At 41.1% G+C, this 25,875-nt stretch overlaps 1 protein-coding gene across 3 annotated transcripts in view; it reads left to right on the forward strand.

Moving 5' to 3' along the window:
* The window catches only part of CACNG7 (calcium voltage-gated channel auxiliary subunit gamma 7), a 148,590-nt gene that overhangs the window by 37,731 nt on the left and 84,984 nt on the right, over window positions 1-25,875 (forward strand). Inside the window, exon 2 of one of the 3 annotated variants that reach the window (XM_075838866.1) lies at window positions 18,638-18,772. The exons of the other annotated variants lie outside the window; for them this stretch is intronic. The gene's annotated coding sequence lies outside the window, so the exon portion shown is untranslated. The remainder of the gene's footprint in view (window positions 1-18,637; window positions 18,773-25,875) is intronic. 3 annotated transcript variants of the gene reach the window in all.

Below are 25,875 nucleotides of genomic sequence, written 5' to 3' on the forward strand. Positions count from 1 at the left end.
CTTGCAAGAAAGCGCAATGTTCTGCCTGAGAGGAGAAGGCATATTTCTAATTGTAAATCTATGTTTCCGTTTGTCTAAAGATCATTATGTTCAATTGAAGAAAGATACAAAACATCTTTATATAGGTCCTGTCAATATTCACACTTACTGCTGCCTGGTTGACTTCCATATGTACCAAATAATGGTATTTTTCGTTACTGTATTTCCTATGTAGTAGTCCCTACGTGCTGAACATCTAAATGCGTAGATGGGCTGAGACATATGTTGTAGTAGGGCATATAGATGGCCATATTTTTTTGTAAATCTCTGATTATAGAAAAGCTAATTCAAAATTTACAAAAGCCAAAGGGCCACATAGCTTTCTTAGCGCCACTGCTACTTTGTAGCAATGATTGGTGATGGGACATTGGTGGCATAACCTAGTGACAAGCCATAAATATTTTTTATTGAGATAAAACCTTTATGGCTTCGGCTACCAAATTAGATCATATTTAATGTAAACATGCTATTAGGTGGGTGAGACCCTTGCAGGAATCCTGTCTCTATGTGGACTGTATTGTTAGCAAATAAAGGGGAGGGGGCTGGTCCAAGAGTCGTAGAATGGGAATGGAGGGGGAACAAATACCAGGCACTTCTATTCTGGGTGTCTAAACCTGGCACCATAACGGGGGATAGCATTTAATCTTTTCTATTGGGCCCCCTTATCTTCTTTGTATACCACAAAAAAAAGTGATAATGCTGTTCAGCATAGTTGACAATATCAATTAGCATTGTTTTATATAGCACAATGGATAATACATTTGGATGACGAACTGGCTGCATGTTTAAATTCACATATCCTCTGTAAGAGGCGGACATGTCCTCAATAGTGCGATGCTGTATTAATTTTTTTACTCAATCCATGTGGTTACTCATAGTTGTGCTGACTTTTATCCCAGGGTACATGTTGCAGGATATTTTATTGGCAAAACCTTTAAAGTAGTCATATATTTTAGAAATTATATAAGTGAGTCACAGTGTTCCCATTTATTTTGCTAATGTAAAACTTTGTGTTTAGCCAGAAGGTCTTTCACTTCTAATATATTATTATATAGATTATAGCTGAGAGTGGAAAAATTGTGGAACATGGAAGGGCAGTAAATTTCTGCTAACAAAAATGCAGATGAAATGTAACTATCAGAAGAATGGTGGTCAGACTATATTTCCATCACTGAGGTAAAACAAATTGCTATGAGCTGCACACTATAAATGATTAGACCAGTGTACGTCATCTAATTCCTGATTTTTTTTGGGGGGGGGGGGTTTATTTCCATTATTTGTCACAGATTACTAAAGATATTTTTACTTTCTTCATTTACATGGGGGTTATTCACCAACATCAATTTCATTGCTAATATAGCCAAAAGATAATGCAGCAAGGGGAATTACTGTTCCCTATGCAGTACATTCTGGAACACAAAACATCACATTTTTTATGAATGGCCTATGATTTCTTCTTTACATCCAGAGACCCTTCCTGACCTAGAATTTTTCACAGCTGAGGGTTTGGTACAGTTGTTCCGAGCCTAGATAATCCTAAACTCCAGGGTAATACAGTACATTGTAGCAAATTATCAGGACAGGAGGGAGATTTGTGCTGCTGCTGTATTGAGCTCACAAGTTTGAACACATTTGTACTAAACCCTCAGTTGTAAGAAATATTTCCAGATAACCAGATTTTCAGCCATTGAATGGCAGATTTTCAGCCATTGAGAAAATGGAAAGAAATTGAATGACAAAGTAAGTTTGAAAGTCACAGAAGTTTTTTTTATATTTTAAGCTTTTTCTGCATAAACTTGGAAACCCCTATAACGGTCCATTTATATCTTTCACTGAACTGTATTGGAGCAGATGGGGCATGGAGGATTACAAATAGCAATCAGTTTCTCATCTGTTTTCTCTCATGAAACAAGAAGGAAGCTTAAAAACTGGAATAGGAATTGTGGGTTAATAGGTGAACAATTAAATCAAGACAGATGAAAAGAGCAGACATTTTATCAATCTAATGCTCGAACACAGAGAACATCTCTCAATTTTTCCTCTCAGACAAAATTTTTTAGAATATGATTTTGTCATTTAAGTGTGAATACAGTTTAAGTTGCTGCATAGTCTGATAGAGTCCATTCAGGTAGTTACAGGACTATGTCGTTTAGAAGGCAGGACCCCTTCAATGACTTGAATTCTTGCAAACTTGTAAAACTTATCTACTTACCAGATACTTTTGGCTTTGCACAGCAGCTCATATATAATGCAGTATGGAGCCAATAATTGACCCCTAATTTAAAGAGTATAGTAGACTATTCCATCCTTCAGGATCCTAAAAAAGACCTATACCACGTGGTATACTTTTTTTTAAGCATGGGAGCCTATGTATTACAGACGCCACTGTATGGCATTGATCACAGGTTTATACTTTTAACGTATATGTCTGGAGACTCTAGTGACATAACTGTTCATATATGGACAGCTATGTCACCCGAGCTTTCTGCACAGGGCCGCAGGCAGCTTCGCCATCCCCAGGATTATCTCACCTGGATTAGCTCCAGCGACTAAGCTTATCTCCCGGGGGGAGATACAAATCAGTCGGGGACTCAAGCATCAGAAAGCGCTCTGCCTGGGGACTCCGGCCCTGGGAAAGCTCCTGATGTCAGTGTCTATATATGGATAGTGACATCAGGACATCCCCAGGGCAGAGGAAGCATTAGAAGCTTCCTGCCTGGCAGGTAAGAGTGGGTCGTGGCTGTTCAGGCAACATATCCCACTGTATGCCCATACAGTGGGACACAATGCAGTCTTCCATTGGAATTTATATACGTCGGGAGTACTCAGACAAAACCAAAAATGAAAAAAAAAATTGCTGCAGAGGGAAGGGACGACATATATTCAGGCTGAAAAATATAAGACTAATTTGAAGAGAAATAATCCTCTGAATCCAGGTGTTTTTGGAGCTAATTTTTAAAGCATTTATTTATTTTTTACAGGCGTTTTTGAATCGTATTTTAAAGTGTATTTTCAAAGTGTTTTTTGAAGTGTCAATTGTAAATGGAAAAAATAACCTTGTAAAACACTTTAAGAAGTGAAATGTCACTTTTTTTTGGAAAGCATATCTTTACAAGTCGTTTTTTAATCATGCAGCGTAAAAATATGCTTAGTCTGAACTGCACAGCGTATTTCCCATTGAAATCATTGGGAAGACGTTTTTCAGGCGTATTTCAAGTGCATTTAGGATTGTTTGTCACTCTTTTCTTTAACTTTTCTTATAAGGTATTAAGGTCTTCTTTATTTTCAGCTATGAGTGTGGTGGCACTGGCATATCGAAGATTGTTGAGTAAGTACTGGTATCTTCTTATGTGACAAAGGGTCCTTTGGTCCCCTTAGATACCAGAGTACCGATGCTACAGCTACCTCTAAACCCCCTATAGCTATGACCCTGAGTGGCTTTAACTTCAAGAAATAATCATTACTGTATGGTTCCTACTTTGTAACCCAATTTAGATTATAGCAATTATTAAAATATTCCTGTTGTGTCTGTTCAATATAAAATATTTTATTCATAATCTGATTATTCTCAATAAATTAGTAACATTGAATCTCTCTGATCAGTACAAATTAAAATGCATTTAAAGGTACTGAATTGTACCTTGTCGGTCAATAATCCGAAAAGATCATCATTTAATTTAAAATATACACAAGAAAACTTCTCACTCATCCATGAACAAACTGGTGAAATGGAGGTCAGATTTCTATTTAAATCGCTGTATCATATTTATAGTCCATTCTGCATCAATTATGGCTGACTAAAAACAAAATCCTATCCAAAAGGAGTTATTTTTGCACATCATTCATAAAGTTTTCCTATCTCATAAAATATTCAACAGTGTCCATCTCTTCTTTCATACCATTGTAGAGTGTAGAAGGAACATATCTTCATACCGATTCTCACGCTCTAAATATTTTTGAGTATCTTTCATGTCTCTTAAGAAAAAAGCAGCTTCTAATAGTAATTCCTGCTAATCATCTACATATAAAGAGAAATATAAGACCTGTTCATACTGAAAATCAAATAACTTTGGACATTCAAAAATGTTCTGCCAATATTATATTAACTAGGAAAAATTTGTTAAATATATTTAAAGTGTACCTGCCGTTATGATTTTTTTAAATTTTTTTTGGCATAAATTTCTAGTAAATGTGTGTGCATGAAACTTTACAATATATTTTAATAGGGGTATCTTAAGTAGCATCTTTCTCACCTTCCAACAGCCTGTGGCTCCATTTTTTCCCGTCTGCAGGCTCTCTGTAGATGTTTAGAAATCCCAAGAAGGAAAAAGCTTGTCTTCATTAAATGGACACTAACTTTTCAGACAACTTATGTTAATCTAATAAGAATGGCGGATCATCATTGGGCATTTTGGGTGGCCGCCCCAAGTACAATGCGTTTTTGCCGCGATTTTGCTGCGAATCGCGGCAAATACCACGACAAAACGGCATTGTGTATATCCTGTAAAGGACCAGCAGACATATAGTAAAGGTCACATGACCTTATATCTGCAGTTCTTGTTACTGATTGCTGGTCACATGACCGCAGCTCCTAGAACAGCAGCAAGAGAGGACTGTGAGGTGAGCTGCGTGGTAAGTATAAGGGGTTCATGGATTTGTTTAAGTGGTCTGGGGTATGTGTTTAGATGTCTGTATTTAGGTGGTCTGGGGTCTGTATTTAGGGGGTCTGTAGAAGTTTAAGGGGTCTAAACTGGGGTCTGTATATTTAGGGGGTCTGGTGTGGGGTCTGTATATTTAGGGGGTCTGGTCTGCGGTCTGTATTTAGGGGTCTGGTCTGGGGTCTGTATTTAGGAGGTCTAGGATCTATATTTAGGGGGTTTGGTCTGGGGTCTGTATTAGTTTATGGGGTCTGTATTTAGGGGGCCTGGTCTGGGGTCTGTATTAGTTTAGGGGTCTGGTCTAGGGTCTGTATTAGTTTAGGGAGTCAGATCTGGCACCTTTATTTAGGGGTCTGGGGTCTGTATTAGTTTATGGGGCCTGTATTTAGGGGGCCTGGTCTCGGGTTTGTATTAGTTTAGGGGGTCTGGTCTGGGGTCTGTTTTTAGGGGTCTGGTCTGTGGTCTGTATTTAGGGAGACTGGTCTGGGGTCTGTATTAGTTTAGGAAGTCAGGTCTGGGGTCTGTGTTTAGGGGTCTGGTCTGGGGTCTATTAGTTTACGGGGTCTGTATTTAGGGGTACTGGTCTGGTGTCTGTATTAGTTTAGGGGTCTGGTCTGGGATCTGTATTAGTTTAGGGAGTCAGGTCTGGGCTCTGTATTTAGGGGTCTGTATTAGTTTATGGGGTCTGTATTTAGGGGGCCTGGTCTGGGGTCTGTATTAGTTTAGAGGTCAGGTCTGGGGTCTGTATTTAGGGCTCTGGTCTGAGGTCTGTATTTAGGGTGCTTGTTCTGGGGTTTGTATTTATTCAGGGGGCTTGTTCCAGGGTCTGTATTTGTTTAGGGAGATCTGGTCTGGAGACTGAAATAGTTTAGAAGGTCTGGGGTCTTTATGCATTCTAATTTATTAGTCTGAGTAAAAGGGGTTGTCCGGACACATCGATAGGTCACAAGTATGAGAAAACGGTCCGTGCCCAGAAAACCCCTTTAATGTATGGTCCTGGGCCTTGGTGTCTGAATTTTTGTGTTTCTACAGGGGCTGGAAATAGCTGCAGATGCAAGGAGCAAACATGTCTCATCAGTGGAAGTCGCCATACCGGTCTGTGTCAGATGGAAAAGAAAAGAAAACGACTCCCATCTGAGAAGACATCACTTGTGAGTCACTGGATCTATAGAGGATCTGTCTCCTCCCCTGACATGTCTGTTGTAGGAAATCCTTGTATTCGACATAAAGTCTTTGTGTACCCAGCACTAATAGAAAAATGCATATTACGATTCCCATTGTCAGGAGGATGTGTCCCTACACAGTGTGATACAGTCAGCGATCGTTGGAGACTGTCAGTATGTAGGGACACAGCCGCTTTGCGAGAGGAATCGTAACACTCATTTGAAAATGCTCGCACAGAAAGGTGGTGTTCATTATAGACACGGCAGAGCGGCAGTGGGGAAGGGGGCCCCAAGTTTGTGGAACAGCCCAGGGCCTATGGTCTACTTAATCCACCACTGTCTAATAATAAGCCTAATATCTAACAACTTTGCAATTTAATTCCTTCAAACATTTGTTTTTGTTTTAGTTTTATCCTTGCAAAGTCCATATGAAAAAATACTGCCACTAGGTGTCACCCTTCCTGTAATCTGCTGTCCATCACAGTTGTCATGCAAATTTTGTCTCTTGTTACAGAGCAGAGGAGACGGACTGCAGGAAGTGGAGGGGGGTGTTCCTCTGCTAAAGCTTGCTCCCTGCACTCATAGCCAGCCTGGCTCTGCAAACAGTCAGTACTTCTCTCTCATGTAATCCTTGCAGCCTGTCTGCTTTGTTGTAGCTATTTTACTTTTCAGCAAGCCAGCGTACTTGTTTCCTAATTTATTTCATACATATATTCTTCTTCTCTCCAGTGTATTGTTCTTATCTGCTTTAACACCATTTCTCTATGGTCTATTATGTCCCTACATTTTTGTGAGTCACATTTTTAGTGCGACGTGACAACGCAGCATCAGCGCTTACATTGAGCTATTTGGTTATTATTGAGAGATACTTGCAGCAAACATTAGACAGTATAGACATTGCAGGCAATAGAGAAATGGTGGTAAACCAGATTGTGATGGCTATTTATATAAAGGGGGATTAGTGTATATATATATATATATATATATATATATATATATATATATATATATATATATATATGTATACACACATACATATGTATGTATTCAATAAATATATAATGAGAGCCAGATTATTGCTTTATCACCAATTTTATGTAACCTACAAGGCATGCTTGGAAGTGTAGGCATAGAAGTTTGCACTGTACTGTACTTGAACGTTTGTATGTCAGTGGCAAACCCTTCACTATGGAGACAACAGAAAAACGTGGGGCAGCTGAGACGGGGGGAATATAAGGTGAAAAATTACTCTTAAAGCACTAAAATGCAGGTGGAACATCATAACAATATTGGGAACTTAGAAGCATGGCGATTTTGAACTTTTGGATGAAAGCTCAGGTGAAGTGAAGATACAGAACAGATGAGGGGGAGGAGGGGGCATCATGTGCTGTGCTTGAGACTCATGCTGTGAGAGGGGAAGAGTAGCAGATGTGGGGAGGCAGCTGATTAGTCAGAGCACACATCACAGCTCTCCAGTTCCACACCTCTACTCTACAACAGTAATTAGTCAGAGCACTCAGCACAGGTATATAGAATTTTTGTTTCATTTACTGTAATGATGCAGAAAGGAAAATATCTAAATTCAAGAGATAACAACTGTTAAAAAAGATAAACACTTTAACCCTTTCACGACAACAAACGATGTTTCCTCGTCATAAGGAAGGTGGTTGTATGGAGCGGACTTACAAGCTAAACCTGCTCCAGATGCTGCAACAGTCAGCTGACACCCTATACTAACTGTTGTGATCCGTGATTACTAGGATCCCAGCTGTTTAACCCCTTAGATGCTGCAGTCAATTGCCACCGCAACATCTAAGCAGTTAAAAAGGGGGCCTTTCTGACAGCACATTGATACCCCCGCTATGCGATCGCCGGGTGCCAATGGTTGTCAATGGTGCCTAATGAAGGCCCCCAGGCTGCTAGCTTTAATCTGCTATTAAGCTTATTAAAATTTGGAAAAAAAACTTTTCCCTTCCCCCCCAAAAAATTTTTAAAAAACAAAACATAATTGTTATCGCTGTGCCCATAAGTGTATGTTCCAACACACAGGATACGCTGCAGATTTCCAGTGTTTTTTACTGCATTTCCTCTGTAAAAACCGCAACAATATAAATCTGTTGCAGAATTTCTTCTCCCCATCGAAGTCTATGGGGGAACTTGGGCTTAAAGTCCAAACAGTATTTTTACAGCATGCTGGAAAAAAGGAAAAGAAAACTCAAGAATTGCTGTTTTTTGGTTACCTCATCTCCCACAAAAAATTGAATCCAAATGTGATCAAAAAGTCATATGTACCCCAAAGTGGTATCAATAAAATAAAACAATGCTGAAAGATAAAAAAAAGTCATGGCCCTCAGAATATGGCAACACAAAGGCCTCATGCACACGACCGTAAAAACTCCCGTTATTACGGGCTCATAGACTTCTATTGGCCACGGGTACCTTCCTGTTTTCTTACGGGAAGGTGCCCGTGCCAGTGAAAAAAATAGAACATGTCCTATTTCAGGCCGTAATAACGGCACGGACAGCCCATAGAAGTCTATGGAGCTCCCGTAATGACGGGTGGCTACATGTGTGCACCCGTCATTACGGCAGCGTTGCTAGGCGACGTCAGTAAATAGTCACTGTCCAGGGTGCTGAAAGAGTTAACTGATCGGCAGTAACTCTTTCAGCACCCTGGACAGTGAATTCCGATCAGAATATAGAGCAACCTGTAAAAAAAAAAAGACGTTCATACTTACCGAGAACTTCCTGCTTCCTCCAGTCTGGTCTCCCGGCCGTTGCCTTGGTGACGCGTCCCTCTCGACATCCGGCCCGACACCCCTGGATGACGTTTCAGCCCATGTGACCGCTGCAGCCAATCACAGGCCAATCACATGCTTCAGCGGTCACATGGACTGCCGCGTCATCCAGGGATGTCGGGCAGGATGTCAAGAGAGGGACACGTCACCAAGACAACTGCTGGGTAAGTATGAATTTCTTTTACTTTTACCTCGGAAAGGGCTGCCCCTTCTCTCTATCCTGCACTGATAGAGAGATGGGGCTGCCGATTAGTGCAGTGCAATTTTGCATCGAAAACGTGCCCGTAAATACGGGTGGAATACGGGTGACACCGGAACCGTATTTACGCCAGTATTTACGGGTGGGAAAAAATACGGTCGTGTGCATAAGGCCATAAATATGTTTAAATAATTATAGAAGTTTGAATTAAAAAAAAGGGAAAACCAAAAATTGCTTTTTTTGTTTTTAAAATGGCCTGGTCATTAAAGGGTTAAATAAAGTATTTAATTTGGCTAATACAGTGTGTGACACTAAATTTGTAAAATAGCACAACCTTCTGCTATAAAAAAAAAAAGGAGATCAGGTTCTGATAATAGGAACAGGTCAGAGGGCAAGGGGATTAAAAGAGGATAAATCTTTCTCCAGGTAATTATATCTGACTGTTACTCAGAAAGGTCTGGGATATTTGAAACAGAGATAAAATGTTCCAAAACCTAGCATTTAATCTTTTATATTTTTAGTATAAAAAGAACATTTTCAAATAGCTACTTTTTTCCCCAAAACTTCCCATTATTTCAATTTAAAACATTTAATTTACCTATGTGTATATTTTGCTTTATTGCCACTCGGTCATGATAGTTTTTGGTGAAAAAAAAAATAATCGAACAAAATATTTACTATAAGAAATAGTGTCTATTAAAGGCATTGTACCAGAATAAAAAAATATCACCGATCCCCACCGATTCTGAGAACCCCCGAACCCCCTGCTACTCCTCACTGCTTGACTGGAGTCAGGAGGACATTGAATGAAGCGGCACTCGAGTATGCGGTCAGCTGTTTCCATCATTCTCATAGATATTGAATCGAGAGGCGGGTGCATGCTCGACCACTGCTCCATTCATGCTTCTCTTCACTGCTGGGGGCGCAGTGAGGAGGATCGGGGTATTTGGGGCTCCCTTTCTCATGAACGGTGGGGGTCCCAGTGGTGGGGCCCCCAGCAATAAGACAATTATCACCTATCCTGTGGTCATAATTGTCGATTCTGGGAATACCCCTTTATTATGTATTTGTTTAATTTGTTTGAAATTCCCAAAGTCTTTTTGATGATTTTATTTTATAGCACCTACTCAATTTAATTAAGTAACTTAAAAAATGTCTCAGATTATTTTGATATTAATAATGTGAGAGTTTCTAAGTATGGGCTGTTTACATCTGATCTTATATGCAAGCCTTAGAGAATTATTAGAGAATTATTAGAGTACATTAGATTAAGACCCGGCATCACTATAAGTAATCTTTACAGCAAATACAAGAGATTGAAAGTCACCCACCCGCACAGTTTTGTAGACAAGGATAAAGGGGCGTAGTTATTCAGTATCGGACCCCTCCCCACAATCAGATCTCCCCCAGATCAAACCCCCCCACAGCAAAAATGAAGGCAGTACTCAGCACTCCTCCTTCTTCTCTTATCTTCAGGGGCCCAGCCTAGATCCCCTCTGGCTGCCACATCAGGCCGGTCTGTGCCGCAGCACATACAATGTCCTGATACCAGGCAGGGTCAGGGCATGTTATGCGATGCATTACAGATCGACCAGCGTCAGGATGTTGTGTAATGCGTCGCATATAATGTCCTGAATCTGCCCGGCGTCAGGACCTTGTATTCGGCATGGAACAGACCACATGATATGGTAGCCTGAGGGGATCTGAAATGGGCCCTTCCCCTCCGGGCCCGCTGCATGGATACCCTTAGACAATCTATACAAAATGCAGATTATTCCTACTTACTGTACATTTAAAAAAAACAAATACCAAAGCCTTTATATAACGCAAACTAACACACTTTGGTATGCTGAAAGCATTCATGTAATAGGGTTTTTTAAGGCAAAAACGTTATTGATTTTTTCTTCAAAGTGTTTTATGAACTCTTGAATAGAACTATCTACATTGTTTACATTTTATTTTCCCCATAAATAGTGCCTAGGGTCATTCAATATATCTGTCTACTGTCTTCTTCAAATTTCCCAAAAGTGCTCCGCCTGAATAATGCAAACTTTTGAAAGTGAACGCAGTATGGGATAAATAATTGGATTTGTATGCGTGCTTTCATCACCATGGAATCTTTTGTTATGTAATGCCTGTCATTCACAGTGGCTCTAGCCTGTTTTCAAGAATTCTGGCTCAATCCCTGTTTCAGACTGTGCATGTCCCTTACCTCATTAGCATGGTGATACACCATAAGGCTGTCTGTTTTCGGTCATATCAAAATTCATCTGTTAGTTCTTCTATATTTAGTTGCTCACATAACACACTCCTATCCCCAACATCCATCCAGCAATCATTGACAATCTCCAAAACGTACTGCACAGAGGCCTCGGGGTTTAGAGTATACTTATTATTGCTATAGTGATTCATATTAATAACTGAAAGGTAATACGTGATAACTCCCACATGCTTCAGAAACACTACTGTATAGATTGTGGTCCTGTTGAGGATATTACTGACAGGCAACAGTTTGCCTATTCCAGAAAGTAGTAAGCTGAACTATTAGAGAATTACTTTGAGATCTGTGCTGAACAGCGACATTGTATACATCGGCTTGGGGCACTATTTACTGGGGGGGGCACAGGTACACGAAAAGCCTGGTGCTTTTAGAACTTGCCTAATGTGGCATGCCACATCCGAAATCATTTGCCTAATTATAAACACTAAACTATTTACATGAACATTCCTCTATATCACAGATCTTTACTAACCAAATAATAGCTCTATATACAGAACAGATAATGCAACAGTAACAGAATATTTGCATCATGACTAAATACCACAATATCACAAATTGAATGAATAAGGATTTTTTCCCCCAGTATGTTTTCTAATTAAAAACTGCAACTTCTCCTTTGTCATTCTACAAAATACAACTTAATAGATACCAACTGAGGGAAGTCATTTCACAAAACATTTAGGGTATGTTCACACAGCCTATTTTCGGCCGTTTTTCGGGCTGCTAACGCCCGAAAAATTGCCGAAAAATCGGAAGCAGAACGCCTCCAAACATCTACCCATTGATTTCAATGGGAAAACGGCGTTCTGTTCCGATGAAGCGTAAAAAAACGGCCGTGAAAACGAAGTGCAGGACACATCTTGGGACGTTTTTGGAGCTGTTTTCCATAGACTCTATTGAAAAAAGCTCCAAAAACGGCCGTAAACAACGCAGCGAAAATCGCGAGTGGCACAAAAAACGTCTGAGAATCAGGAGCTGTTTTCTCTTGAAAACAGCTCCGTATTTTGAGACGTTTTTGACTCTGCGTGTGAACATACCCTCATAGTTATAGGAGTTTGACTAAACAAAGTCGCATCATGCTCAAGTTGAGTGACCCTCTAGCATTGGCCATCGGTTGAAACACATTTACTAGCATATTTCAATGCATTATTGCTCTAAGCTTGAATTATTTTTTTTTTTTATTTATTGCAGGAAACAGAGGTTAGAAATAGAAAATTGACTAGTTAGGGAAATGCCTGCAAAGTTTTGTTTATATTTATTTCAAAACTTGCCTGTTTTTCTTGTACAGTGGATATAAAAAGTCTACACACCCCTGTTAAAATGGCAGGTTTTTGATATGTCAAAAAGCAGTCCAAGATTAATAATTTCAGAACTTTTTCCACCTTTAATGTCACCTATAATCTGTACAATTGTATTGAAAAAAAAACCTGAAATCTTTTAGGGTGGAAAAATAAAAATAAAGAACAAAAATAATGTGGTTGCATAAATATGCACACCCTTAACCCCTTCAGGACTGAGCCTGTATTGGCCTTTAGGACGAAGCCGATTTTTTCAAATCTGACGTGTCAATTTATGTGGTGATAAGTAATTCTAATACTGTTTTCTCCTGACATATTGTACTTTATGTTAGGGAAAAAATGTAGTCTATAAATTCAATATTTATTTGTGAAACACACCAAAATGTAGAGAAAATTTGCAAAAATTAGCATTTTTCTAAATGTAAATGTATCTGCTTGTAAAACAGATAGTAACACCACACAAAATAGTAACTATTTCACATATCCCATATTTCTACTTTATATTTGCATCATTTTTTTGAATGTCCTTTTATTCTTCTACAACGTTACAAGGCTTAGAACTTTCGCAGCAATTTCTCACATTTCCAAGAAAATTTTAAAAGGCTATTTTTTGAGTGTTTGAGGGCCTTATATATTAGAAAGTCCCAATAATCACCGATTTTGAAAACTGCACCCCTCAAAGTATTCAAAATAGCACTCAGAAAGTGTTTTAACCCTTTAGGTGTTTCACAGGAGTTAAGGGTATGTTCACATGAGGTCATTACGTCCGTAATTGACGGACGTATTTCGGCCGCAAGTCCCGGACCGAACACACTGCAGGGAGCCGGGCTCCTAGCATCATAGTTATGTACGACGCTAGGAGTCCCTGCCTCGCTGCTGGACAACTGTCCCGTACCGTAATCATGTTTTCAGTACAGGACAGTAGTTCCACGGAGAGGCAGGGACTCCTAGCATCGTACATAACTATGATGCTAGGAGCCCTGCTCCCTGCAGTGTGTTCGGTCCGGTACTTGCGGCCGAAATACGTCCGTCAATTACGGACGTAATGACCTCGTGTGAACATACCCTTAAAGCAAAGTAAAGGTGAAATTTACAGATTTAATTTTCAAAATTAATTTGTAATGGATTTTTTTCCTGTAACACAGAAGGTTTTACCCTAGAAATGCAACTCGATATTTATTTCCCAGATTCTGCAGTTTTTAGAAATATCCTACATGTAGCATGTTTAGACCCACAGCAGGGCTTAGAAGGGAAGGAGCACTATTTGGCTTTTGGAGCTCAAATTTAGCTGAAATGGTTTTCAGGTGTCATGTCGCATTTGCAAAGCTCCCGAGAGACCAAAAACAGTGGAAACACCCCAAAAGTGACCCTATTTGAGAAACTACACACCTTAAGGAATCTATCTTGGGGTATAGTGAGCATTTAGAACTCACAGGTCTTTTTCAGAATTTATTAGATTTAGGCCGTGAAAATGAATATCAACATTATTTTCACTAAAATGTTGCATTTTTTCATTTTCACAGGGGATAAAGGAGAAAAAGGACACCAACATTTGTAAAGAAATTTCTCCCGAGTATGTCTTTACCCCACATGTGGTCATAAAAGTTTTTTTATTAGAAATTAATTAACCCTTTACGGACTGATCCATTTTTTTGCTTTTTCGTTTTTCCCTCCGTAATTCCAAGAGCCATAACGTTTTTATTTTTTCGTCAATGGGGCAGTGTGAGGGCTTATTTCTTGCTGGAGGAGTTGTAGTTTCTACTGACACCATTTATAGTACAGTTTAATGGTTTTACTGGTAGTTTAGTTTAGTTTATAATGTGGGGGCATTTGTAAGTTGTACGGAGTACATCAGGATATAATAAGAGGGTATAATAATGGGGTAAATAAGTAATAATTCATAGATATGTGGCCAGTGTCGCACTGATAAATGGTGCCCAATCTCATCCGCTTTTGGAACGCTCTGCACAATTTGAATCGCCATATTCTGAGAGCCAGAGCTTTTTTATTTTTTATAAAACGGAGCTGTTTGAGGGCTTATTTGTTTGCGGGACAATTTGTAGTTTTCATTGGTACCATTTTAGGGTACATGCGATTTTTTTGATCACTTCTTATTCCAATTTTATAACCATCAATTCTGCCAATGTTTTTTCTTCTTTTTTTACGGCGTTCACACTGACAGTCACTCTGGCAGGAAGCCTATGAGGATCAGCCTCCGGCTGGTCCTCATGTGCTTCCATACATGGCGGCCTGGAGGCCATTGTCTGTCATCCGGTTGCCAAGACAACCATCGACAGCCCCCATGATTGCATGTGGGGGCGGCCGATCTGTTTTAAACCCCTTAAATGCGGCGATCGCAATCGACCGCCGCATCTAAGGGGTTAGTTGCCAAAATCAGCAGCGATGGGCTGCTGATTCACAACAGAGAGAGCAGCGCAGACGCCCTGCACAGTTAACCACCGTTGCGGTGTAGTGCATCGAAGCGGTTAACTGTTAAACTGTTAAACTGCTACTGCTCAACTGGACGTGCATTTACGCCAAGTAGCGGGAAGGAGTTAAACTAATACTTTGTTGAATTACCCTTTGACTTTATGACAGCATTCAGTCTTTAAGGGTATTCTATTTTCTATCAGCATGGCACTTCTTGACTTGGCAAATGTTGCCTACTCTTCCATACAAAAGTGCTCCAAATCTGTCAGATAACTTTGCTCTTATTCTGGTGAAGCCATTCTTTTGTGGATTTGGAGGTTCTGCTTTGGGTCGTTGTTGCGCTGAAAGTGAAATTCCTCTTCATCTTCACCTTTTTAGCAGAGGCCTGCAGGTTTTGTTCCTATATTGACTAAAATTTCCCTCCACCTTAACTAAAGCCCCAGTTCCAGCTGCAGAAAAACAGGCCCAAAGCATAATACTGCCTCCGCCATTCTTCACTGTGGGTATGGTGTTATTTTGGTGATGTGCAGTGTTGGCTTTGCGCCAAACATACCTTTTGGAATTATAGCCAAATAGTTCAACCTTGGTCTCATCAGACCATAACACGTTTTCTCACATGCTTTTGACAGACTTGATGTAGGTCTTTGCAAAACATAGCTGGGCTTGGATATATTTCTTTGTTAGAAAAGGCTTCCGTCTTGCCACCCTACCCCACAGCCCAGACTTATCAAGGATACAGGAGATTGTTGTCACATGCACTACACAACCAGTACCTGCCAGAAAGTCCTGCAGCTCCTTTAATGTTGCTGTATGCCTCTCGGTAGCCTCCAGGACCAATTTTTGTCTTGTCTTTTCATCAAGTTTTGAGGGACGTCCAGTTCTTGGTAATGTCACTGTTGTGTCAAATGTAATCCACTTCTTGATGACCGTCTTCACTGTTTTCCCCGGTATATCTAATGCCTTGGAAATTCTTTGGTACTCTTCTCCTGACAGATGCCTTCCAACAATCAGATCCCTTTGATGTGTTGTAAGCTCTTTACGGACCATGGCTTTTGCTGTCACATGCAACAAAGAAAATGTCAGGAAAATCCTAATAGAACAGCTGAGCTATATATGGGGTTACTCAGAATCGCAGCTGTGTACTGACTACTATTTAACATGAGTTTAAATGTGATTGGCTAATTCTAAACACAACCACATCCCCAATAATAGGAGGGTGTTCACACTTATGCAACCACATTATTGTAGTTTTGTTATTTTTTTTTTCCCCTCTAAATGATTTCAGTTTGTTTTTCATTGAAATTGTACAGAATATGGGTCACATAAAAGGTGGAAAATGTTCTGAAATGATTAATTTATACTGATTTTTGACATGACAAAAACCCGGCATTTTAACAGGGCTGTGTAGACTTTTTATATCCACTCTATGTACAAATTTATGTCGTTCGCTATTTCTCTCAGAACTTTACATTACAGACAGTTGAAAGGGTTGTTCACTTCGGACAGTCCCTTTTGTATGAGCAGCTTCCCTGAAGAACAGCTGATTGGGGAGGGGGGTTCTGCTGCGGCAGAAATTAATCAATACACAGTGCTCATTGAATTGAATTAGGCCTTCCATATATTGCTTGGATGATCAGGGTTCTCCAGAGCATGATCCTCTTTCTATTGGCCCTCTGCAATGGTTAATTGAGAGTGGTGCTTAATAAGGTACAGTATATGAAAAGGAGTTGAATGAATGAATGAATGAATCAATGAATGCATAAATGAATCAATCAATCAATCAATCAATCAATCAATCAATCAATCAATCAATCAATCAATCAATCAATCAATCCTTATGTGCTGGAACTATGTGAATATTTTATTTTGTAAGTTCAGCCATTTTAGGTCTCAACTGGCCCTTCCTTTAATTTCAGAGACAGGAAGTAGCTGTCTAATAGCTACAATTGTCAGCCATATTACTCTTTTTTTTTCTCTCACTTGGTCACCCTGATAATTCTTCCCCTACGTCTTTCTGGTTTTGCTTGCAGCTCTGTCACAGCTGGAGGACCCTCCTATCCCTCTGACTTTGCAGACACTTGATACATCTATTCTTGTAGAGTGAAGAATAAACTGCTTTTAAAACATTTTTAATATAAGGAATAATCGGAGTGTGGGAGGATTTTCTGTAAATACACTTTAACTTATCTACCCATCAATGCAAACAAAATTCTTGGAATTTATTTGAATCTCAATTTGATTTTTATTTGATGCAGGTGAATATATTATAGAAATAGAGAAAGAATCAAAAGAGGAATCTAGAAAGCAAAAACAGATAATAGCAATAGAACTGAATGGATGCCATCAGATATTTTTCAGATTGAATTATACACGTTTACACATCTTTACATATGGATGTATTACATATGGTGTTTTAAATTACTTTTAAATATAAGACAGATAATATACAAACTACCTATGTATTTGTTTATTTCCCACTGACACAGATTTTTTAATGTCATTGTGTTGCATAATGTGTGAATACAGACAAGGGTTAGGCCCTCTGCACACAGCCGTAGCCGTAATGATTCGTGCTTACGTGCACTGCCGACAGCCGCGGACAGTCACCCGCATTTGCAGGTCGTGCTCCCATTACTATCTATGGGAGCACGGTCCGTAAAATCAAAAAATAGGTCATATCCTGTTTTTTGCAGATCATTTCTATGGCCCGGACACCTTCCTGTGAATATACAGGAAGGTGTCCGTGGGCCATAGAAATGAATGGATTAGGCCCCATGCACACGAACGTACTTTTGGTTCGACCAGCTGACCAGTGTCGTATACGAGCCGGGTGAATGTAAACGAGACACGCAATAGGTGTCTCCCGGCCATACTAATCTAAATCGATGTGTTGAAATCACATCAGTGTACCCCTGATGAAGCACTGTGACAATAACGGTGCGGAAACGCGTAGGGACACGTGTTAGTGGCACGGATTGACAAGGTGTTATATTATAATTCAGACTGGGGGAATTGTTGGTTGGCAGCAATGGTGCTAACAACAATATTGTAACCGTTCCTCCTCTGTCTGGTCTACCGTGCTTATGCCTCTATTAGTACAATTGGCTATTTAGCCCTTATTTTAGTAAGGTTTTCTATAATAAAAATCACATTTTAATCGTTCCTTTAGGCAGTGATACAATTTAACTTATTAAGTGAACGAATACCTATTGTATATCAATGCAACAATTGTTGCTTAACGTCAATTCCATACTTTTGCGACCCCATTCATTCTTATGGGGCCATGCACACGACCGTTGTTTTCATGGTCCGTGCATGGCCCCGGAGAAAATCGCGGGCTGTGCACATGGCCGCATCCATTATTTTCAATGAGCCCGGACCGCAGAACACGGCCGTAATAAGGTTTGCCCGTTCTTTCTGCAGTCCGGGCTCATTGAAAATAATGGATGCGGCCATGTGCACAGCCCGAGATTTGCGGGTGGCTCGCGGATGACACTCCGTGGACGGCTGACACGAAAATCACGACCGTGCACATGGCTACGGTCGTGTGCATGAGGCCTAAGTATTTTGATCTGCAATTACGTTCCGTAATTGCGGATCAAAATTATGGTCGTGTTTATGGGGCCTTACTATGTAAATTGCAAATAGTAATGCTGTTTTGTATTTTGCACAATTTTTTTATTTCGTCGCCTCTGTTTACCCTGAGTATAAAAAGTTTGAGAAGCAATTAACTACATAGATACATATCCTGCTTATGTACCTTTGCCACAGGTGCTTTTGCAATGAGAGTACTGCTACCCTTACAACCGTCTGACCTTTGACCAGTGGCAGTGGTCATCTAAATACCTCTATCTTACTTTTGACAGCAGTCTGTGCCCCTCACAGTACTCCAGTGGAGAGAGAAAGGTAAGTTTTTATTTATTTATTTGTTTTTGATGCAGTGTGGTAATGTGCAGTGGGATTGGGGCTGACCCAGGGAAATGTTCGCTCCCTAAGGCCTCATGCACACGAACGTATTTTTGTCCTCCCATAAATACTGGTGTAAATACGGGTCCTTGGTCACACGTATTCGACCCATATTGCACCAGTATTTACGGACCCGTGCCCGTAAATACGGGTCCGTTGTCACCAGTATTCCATCCATATTTACAGGCACGTTTTTTATGCAAAATTGCACTGCACTAATCGGCAGCCCCGTCTCTCTATCAGTGCAGGATAGAGAGAAGGGACAGCCCTTTCCGTAGTAAAAGTAAAAGAAATTCATCTAGGTGACGCGTCCCTCTTTCGACATCCAGCCCGACCACCCTGGATGATGCGGCAGTCCATGTGACCGCTGCAGCCTCTGATTGGCCTGTGATTGGCTGCAGCGGTCACATGGGCTGTAACGTCATCCCAGGAGGCCAGACTGGAGGAAGAAGCAGGTTCTGGGTAAGTATGAACGTCTTTTTTTTTTACAGGTTGATCTATATTGTGATCAGTAGCCACTGTCCAGGGTGCTGAAAGAGTTACTGCCGATCGTTTAACTCTTTCAGCACCCTGGACAGTGACTATCCACTGACGTCGCCTAGCAACGCTTCCGTAATTACGGGTGCACACACGTAGTCACCCGTAATTACGGGAGCCCCATAGACTTCTATGGGCCTGCCCGTGCCGTAATTATGGCCTAAAATAGGACATGTTCTATATTTTTCAACGGCCCGGGCAAACGGGGAGGTACCCAAGGCCAATAGAAGTCTATGGTGATTACGGGTGTTTTTACGATCATGTGCATGGGGCCTCACCCATGATATTTTCTTCAGTGCACATCTTTTGTGGGAAGCCACATGATCTTTTAAGCGACCCTGGTCACTATACACAACATAAAACATGTACTGGTACTGAAAGGGCCAAAAGGGGGTTACTGAGGAAACCTTGATAACACCCCAGGCTTTATTTTAGGCCTCTCTCAGTATCCTTTAGTGTCCAAGGAAGGCCTTACTTATCTCTTCTACTCTGTTTCCCTCTACTTTGACCTGGCATGTCTCACTTATATGTTTTCCACAACCCAGCTTGTATTATACCCATGGCTGTCCACTAGTGCTCCACGACCCATTTAATAATATGACCAACCAAACAGCTAATATTCCTTGGGATCAATGTTCCCTCTAAGTCTTGGCAGCTCCTGAGCGGGGCAGTTAGGGAGCAGGGCAAGTCTCCATCAATGGTGGGCGATCTGATGATCAACAGTAATAGCCCCAGTAAACGCTAATAGGCTGGGTTCACACAACCTATTTTCAGACGTAAACGAGGCGTTTTAAGCCTCGATTTACGTCTGAAAATACGGCTCCAATACGTCGGCAAACATCTGCCCATTCATTTGAATGGGTTTGCCGACGTACTGTGCCGACAACCTTTAATTTTACGCGTCGCTGTCAAAAGATGACACGTAAAATGACTGCTTCGGCAAAGAAGTGCAGGACACTTCTTGGGGCATAATTTGAGCCGTTTTTCATTGAATCCAATGAAGAACAGTTCCAATTTACGCCCGTAATTGACCCCTCGCAAAACGCGAGTACGAGTAATTACGTCTGACATGCAGGAGCTGTTTTCTCCTGAAAACAGCTCCGTAATTTCAGACGTAATGGTCGTTATCATGTGCACAAACCCATATAGCGACTAAATAAGAGAATAGGAAAACTTATTTTAAATTAGTTTTAATTACTTTTTTAAATACTATAATATTACAAGTCCACCAGTAAAATAGACAGTTATAAACACCAATCATAGGCATCAATGAGAGAATCCCTCATTACACCACTGTCCTTATAGATAGCACAACACAGACCCCTGTAGATAGCACCACACAGACCCCCTGTAGATAGCAACATGCCCCGTTCCTGTAGATAGCGCCACACAGAGCCCCTGTAGATAGCAACACACCCCCTCCCTGTAGATAGCGTCACACCCCCTCCCTGTAGATACTGCCACATACAGCCCCCCCACAGATAGCGCCACACAGTCCCCCTGTAGATAGTGCCACACAGCCCCTCTGTAGATAGCGCCACACACAGCCTCCTATAGATAGCGCCACACAGCCCCCCTGTAGATAGCGCCATGCAGCCCCCTGTAAATAGCGCCACTCGGCCCCCCTGTAGATAATGCCATGTAGCCCCCTTGTATATACTGCCACACAGCAATCCCCCTCCCCTTGTATATACTGCCACACAGCAAACCCCCCCTCCCCTTTTATATACTGTCACAAAGCAATCCCCCTTCCCTTGTATATACTGTCACACAGAAATCCCCCTCCCCTTGTATATACTGTCACACAGCAATCCCTCTTCCCCTTTTATATACTGTCAAACACCTGTTCCCCCTCCCCTTCTATATACTTCTAAACAGCAATCTCCCTCCCCTTGTATATATTGCCACACAGCAATCCCCACTCCCCTTGTATATACTGTCACACAGCAACCCCCTTCCCCTTCCTTATAAATACCGTCTTGCAACAATGCCCCTCCCATGTATACATCGCTAAACAGCAATCCCCCCTTGTATATACTGCCACACAGCAATCCCCCCTCCCCTTGTATAAACTGTCACACAGCAATCCCCCCTCTTCTTGTATATACTGCCACACAGCAATCCCCCTCCCCTTGTATATACTGCCACACATCCCCCTCCCCTTGTATAAACTGTCACACAGCAATCCCCCCTCTTCTTGTATATACTGCCACACAGCAATCTCCCCTCCCCTTGTATATACTGCCACACAGCCCCCCTCCCCTTGTATATACTGCCACACAGCAATTCCCCCTCCCCTTGTATATATTGCTAAATATCCCCCTCCCCTTATATATGATGCTACACAGCAATACCCCTGTATATAGTGCTACACAGTCCCCCTCCTCCTTGTATATACTGCTACAGAGCCCCCCTTCCCCTTGTATATACTGCCACACATCCGCCCTCCCCTTGTATATACTGCCAGACAGCAATTTCCCCTCCCCTTATATATGGTGCTATTCAGCAATCCCCCTGTATATAGTGCTACACAGTCCCCCTCTCCCCTTGTATATACTGCTACATAGACCCCCCCTTCCCCTTGTATGTACTGCCACACATCCCTTCTCCCCTTGTATATACTGTCACACAGCAATCCCCATGCCCTTTGTATATACTGTCAAACAGCAATCCACCCTCCCCTTGTATCTACTGCTAAACAGCAATTCCCCTCCCCTTGTATATACTGCCACACAGCAATCTCCCCTCCCTTGTGTATACTGCTAAACAGCAATCCCCCTCCCCTTGTATATGGTGCTACACAGCAATCCCCCCTGTATATAGTGCTACACAGCCCCCCTTCTCTAATTGTGGGGTGGAGCATCGCCTTCCATTTCCCCTCTAACATTCAATCCATCATCAAATGGACCATACCAGTTCCAAGGTTGAGGTGGCAATTACCTACAAGGGTGTGTGTGTGTACCTTACCTATTCCTGTCCCTATGGGTTCCTACACACTACCCAATCATACAAACAAAGTGTAACCAAACATACAAAAATATTCCCCCCAAACCATAGGTATATGTACATATAGAGATTCATGCTCAAACAGCATCTCCCACTACTCTTCCATAAACATGTGAAAGGTACACATGTAAATGGGGTGACTACAGGCTGTAAATATATGCCCGCCTACACAAACATACTCACTCACTATGGGACAGGCATGTCCTCACTGAATATACCTATGTTGCGGACACATATCAAAACCTAGAATGTCTATATGTATACCTTGGAAGTATTTGTACGACCCTTTGATTCAAATTTACTGTCACGAAGGGTCTGTGGACCCACTGGGCCGTACCGCCTTGGCGGTAAGGCAGCTGGCCAATAGGGCGCAGGTCTGAGTCTATGGTATATAGGATACCTGTGGCAGCACGGACAGTAGCTTGGCAGGAACTAGGCAGCAGGTGGACGACAGGCGTGGGTAGGCAGTCAAGCGTGGTATCCAGCACGACACGACAATAGCAAGCACGGCACTAGATCGGGATACATGAACAGGAAACACTGGGAGCAGGAAACACTAGGGGACCAATTTGCATAGACAGACTAAGGAAACACAACAACGCTCAGGCATAGAACTAGGGGGCTGGATCCCTCTTATAGTCCAGGGTACTCACGGGTCAAAGGTCGTCCATGAGGTCCGGTGCGTGCACTGCCCCTTTAAGAGCGGGAACGAGCGTGCGTGCGCACCCTACAGGATCCGGCAGAGGTGAGTGGATGCGAGCGCTGGCGTCTCCTGAGGAGGAGGCTGGGGCCAGCGCTTGCCAACTCGTGGCTGCGGCTGTCAGCGGGAGGTTGGAGCTGACACCCCCCAGCAGCTATGGACATTACATTTACACTTTACAAATATATATACACAATAAACAATTCCGGGTCGCAGCACTGTATCAGTATAAAACAAGATTAGGTTTAGAAAACCATACCCAATAGAAAACCCAACAATAAATGCGATATCAATATCACACGGTGCCAATTCTGAAAGATATATATGTGTAAAACAAAAAAGAAAAACTATATCAGAAATATAACCAGGCACTCTTGGGTCATTGAAAAATTATGAAATTTTATTTATTATTAAAACTCCAATTATTTAGAGAATATAAATGTATTCACACAATTTAAAACATTTTTGTCTCCTGGCCAGGAAAAGGTTACATACAGATACAAAATATACTAATAAGTAGGAAGCATAGATGTACACCTTGTTTTCCCCACAAATCGGGGTAAATGGCAAGAAAATAGATCCCAGAAAAAATCGCTAGGTTGAATTCACACCTGCGTTTTTTTCCCTTTGCACATACTTATGTGTATTTCCTCCAAAAAATGACAGCAATTCTTGTCAAAAGAGCGTGTAGTAGATTTATGAGGAAGGCCTTCCCATATATGAAAGAAGCATACCCCTATAAAAATAAAACTGTCATTCAGTAAGGGGTTTGTATTTTTTATTTGTGTGTGGCTCTCATTCCTCCCTTTCAAGGATCAATCTTGCCTCAGGGATCAGGGGTAATAGACAGTCTATTTCTTAGACCATTACGGTCAAAATATATTCCTCCCGATCCTTATAATAATCACAGAGAGCTCCGTTCTTAATGATTTTATACTGCTTTTACCTTTAAACATGCACAAAGAGACGTGGAAGAGCAGCAGGCACAATTTGAAGCTCCAATGCCTCTCACCAGGTGGTATTCAGGTGAGATTCCGCCCATAAGCTCATACCTTCCTTCAAGCCTTTAGGATTGAGTTCTTCAATATAGGCTTTATTACGTCTCCGACATGCAAGGTTGCTCCACAGAAACATGTAGAGGTATTAGATCCAAAAGAAAGAGGGGCCCACACTTTCAAAAAGGTGATTTTCCAAACCATATAGTATCCATATAGTATCCTTTTTCGTGCGATGTTCCCAACACGGCCAGGGATTCACAAGGCAGAGTCTCGACGTCACTACCCGCCTTGCTTGATTAGGTCAGCTGACGCGTTTCATCCCTTATCGGGATTTCCTCAGAGCTGTCTTAGCAAGTCCAGCCAGATTCAGTGCATTTATAGGGTCCAACGTGCTTTCATTGGATCTATAGTTGGGAATAAAATATCCTGTACCGAAGGTCTATGCTATTGCAAGATTACCCTCGTATTCCTTCAACGAAGTGACAACAATAATTTTCTTTCTACATCAAAAAATATATGTTAAGGAAAAAACTGACAATCAATTAGTTCGATATTAATGAACATTTTAATCCCTATATAGATCGTGCATAATCAGTAATGTCCCTCATACGCTAATATATATGTGAAACTCGAGTTTTGGAGAAAATTACTTCCTGCCTAAATAAAGTTAAATAATATTACCCAAGTTATACATTTCATATTTCACATATTTTTTGAGATGTTAAATACAAATATTTTTCCTTTTAATAAAAGAAAAAAGAGAAAAAGAAAAACTTTTCTTTCCATATTTTTACATAGAGAGACATAGATACGAAGAGCTTTTAAATATTACATTTTTGTTTATTACATTTTTATTTAGTCAAGATATTCAAGCCCGTTTTTTTGCAAATAACCCATAAATATAGTTCCATTATATGAGTAAATTCTCAATTTTATGACAAAAATTATGGGTGGAGTTCGTTGAGCCCTCCCGGGACAGCAGGGAGGGGGCTCATACCCAAAAGGGCAACAAAGTCCCAAGTCCCCACTAACCCCGGAAGGAACACGAAAAACCCCCACACCTCCAAAAGTCTAAGGAGACATCAAGGGACAAAGTGTCAATCAACGTACACAACGTATTTTAATCCCTGTATAGATGGAGGACAGTCCATGGTGTGCCCTCACATGGAAATACATATGGATCTCTAGTGTAGGAGAGAGTTGTTTACTACCTGAATATACTTTAATGCCATTACAAAAATTGTACATTTTATATTGCAAATTTTTACAAAGAGATATATATGGGTAAAGTCAATAAGCATTTCATACTGAGTATCCAAATACTTATGCCAGTTATTCTATATGAAGTTTCCTTGAGCCATTGCTCCATAGGTATGATTCCACTCCATCTATGAATTATCAATTCGATGACCGAAGAACATGCGGACGGAATCAAACCAACGTTCCAGGGAAGGCAGGGAGGGGGCTCTTATACCTGGAGGGGCAACAGAACCCGGGTCCCCACCAATCCTGGGAGGCAAGCATATAATTCCCCACACATTCAATCATCAAGGAACAGGATAAATGAACAATCCATAAAAAATCAAAGTATGTACTTAGATGGAATGAAGTTCTCTATTAACCCCCACTACCCATTAATCCTCGGATATGTCACTTATGTACTCCTCCTCATATGAAGAAACTCCTTAGTACGAGGGAAACAAAAGGGAAGATAAGTCATTTATCACCTTGGAAAATACATAGATGAGAAACTAAAACCCTTTGTCCGTACACTTCCTTCTTTTGTATTGGATACAGGAGAT

This window comes from Rhinoderma darwinii, chromosome 10 (assembly GCF_050947455.1).
Source record: "Rhinoderma darwinii isolate aRhiDar2 chromosome 10, aRhiDar2.hap1, whole genome shotgun sequence".
Lineage (NCBI taxonomy): Eukaryota > Metazoa > Chordata > Amphibia > Anura > Rhinodermatidae > Rhinoderma > Rhinoderma darwinii.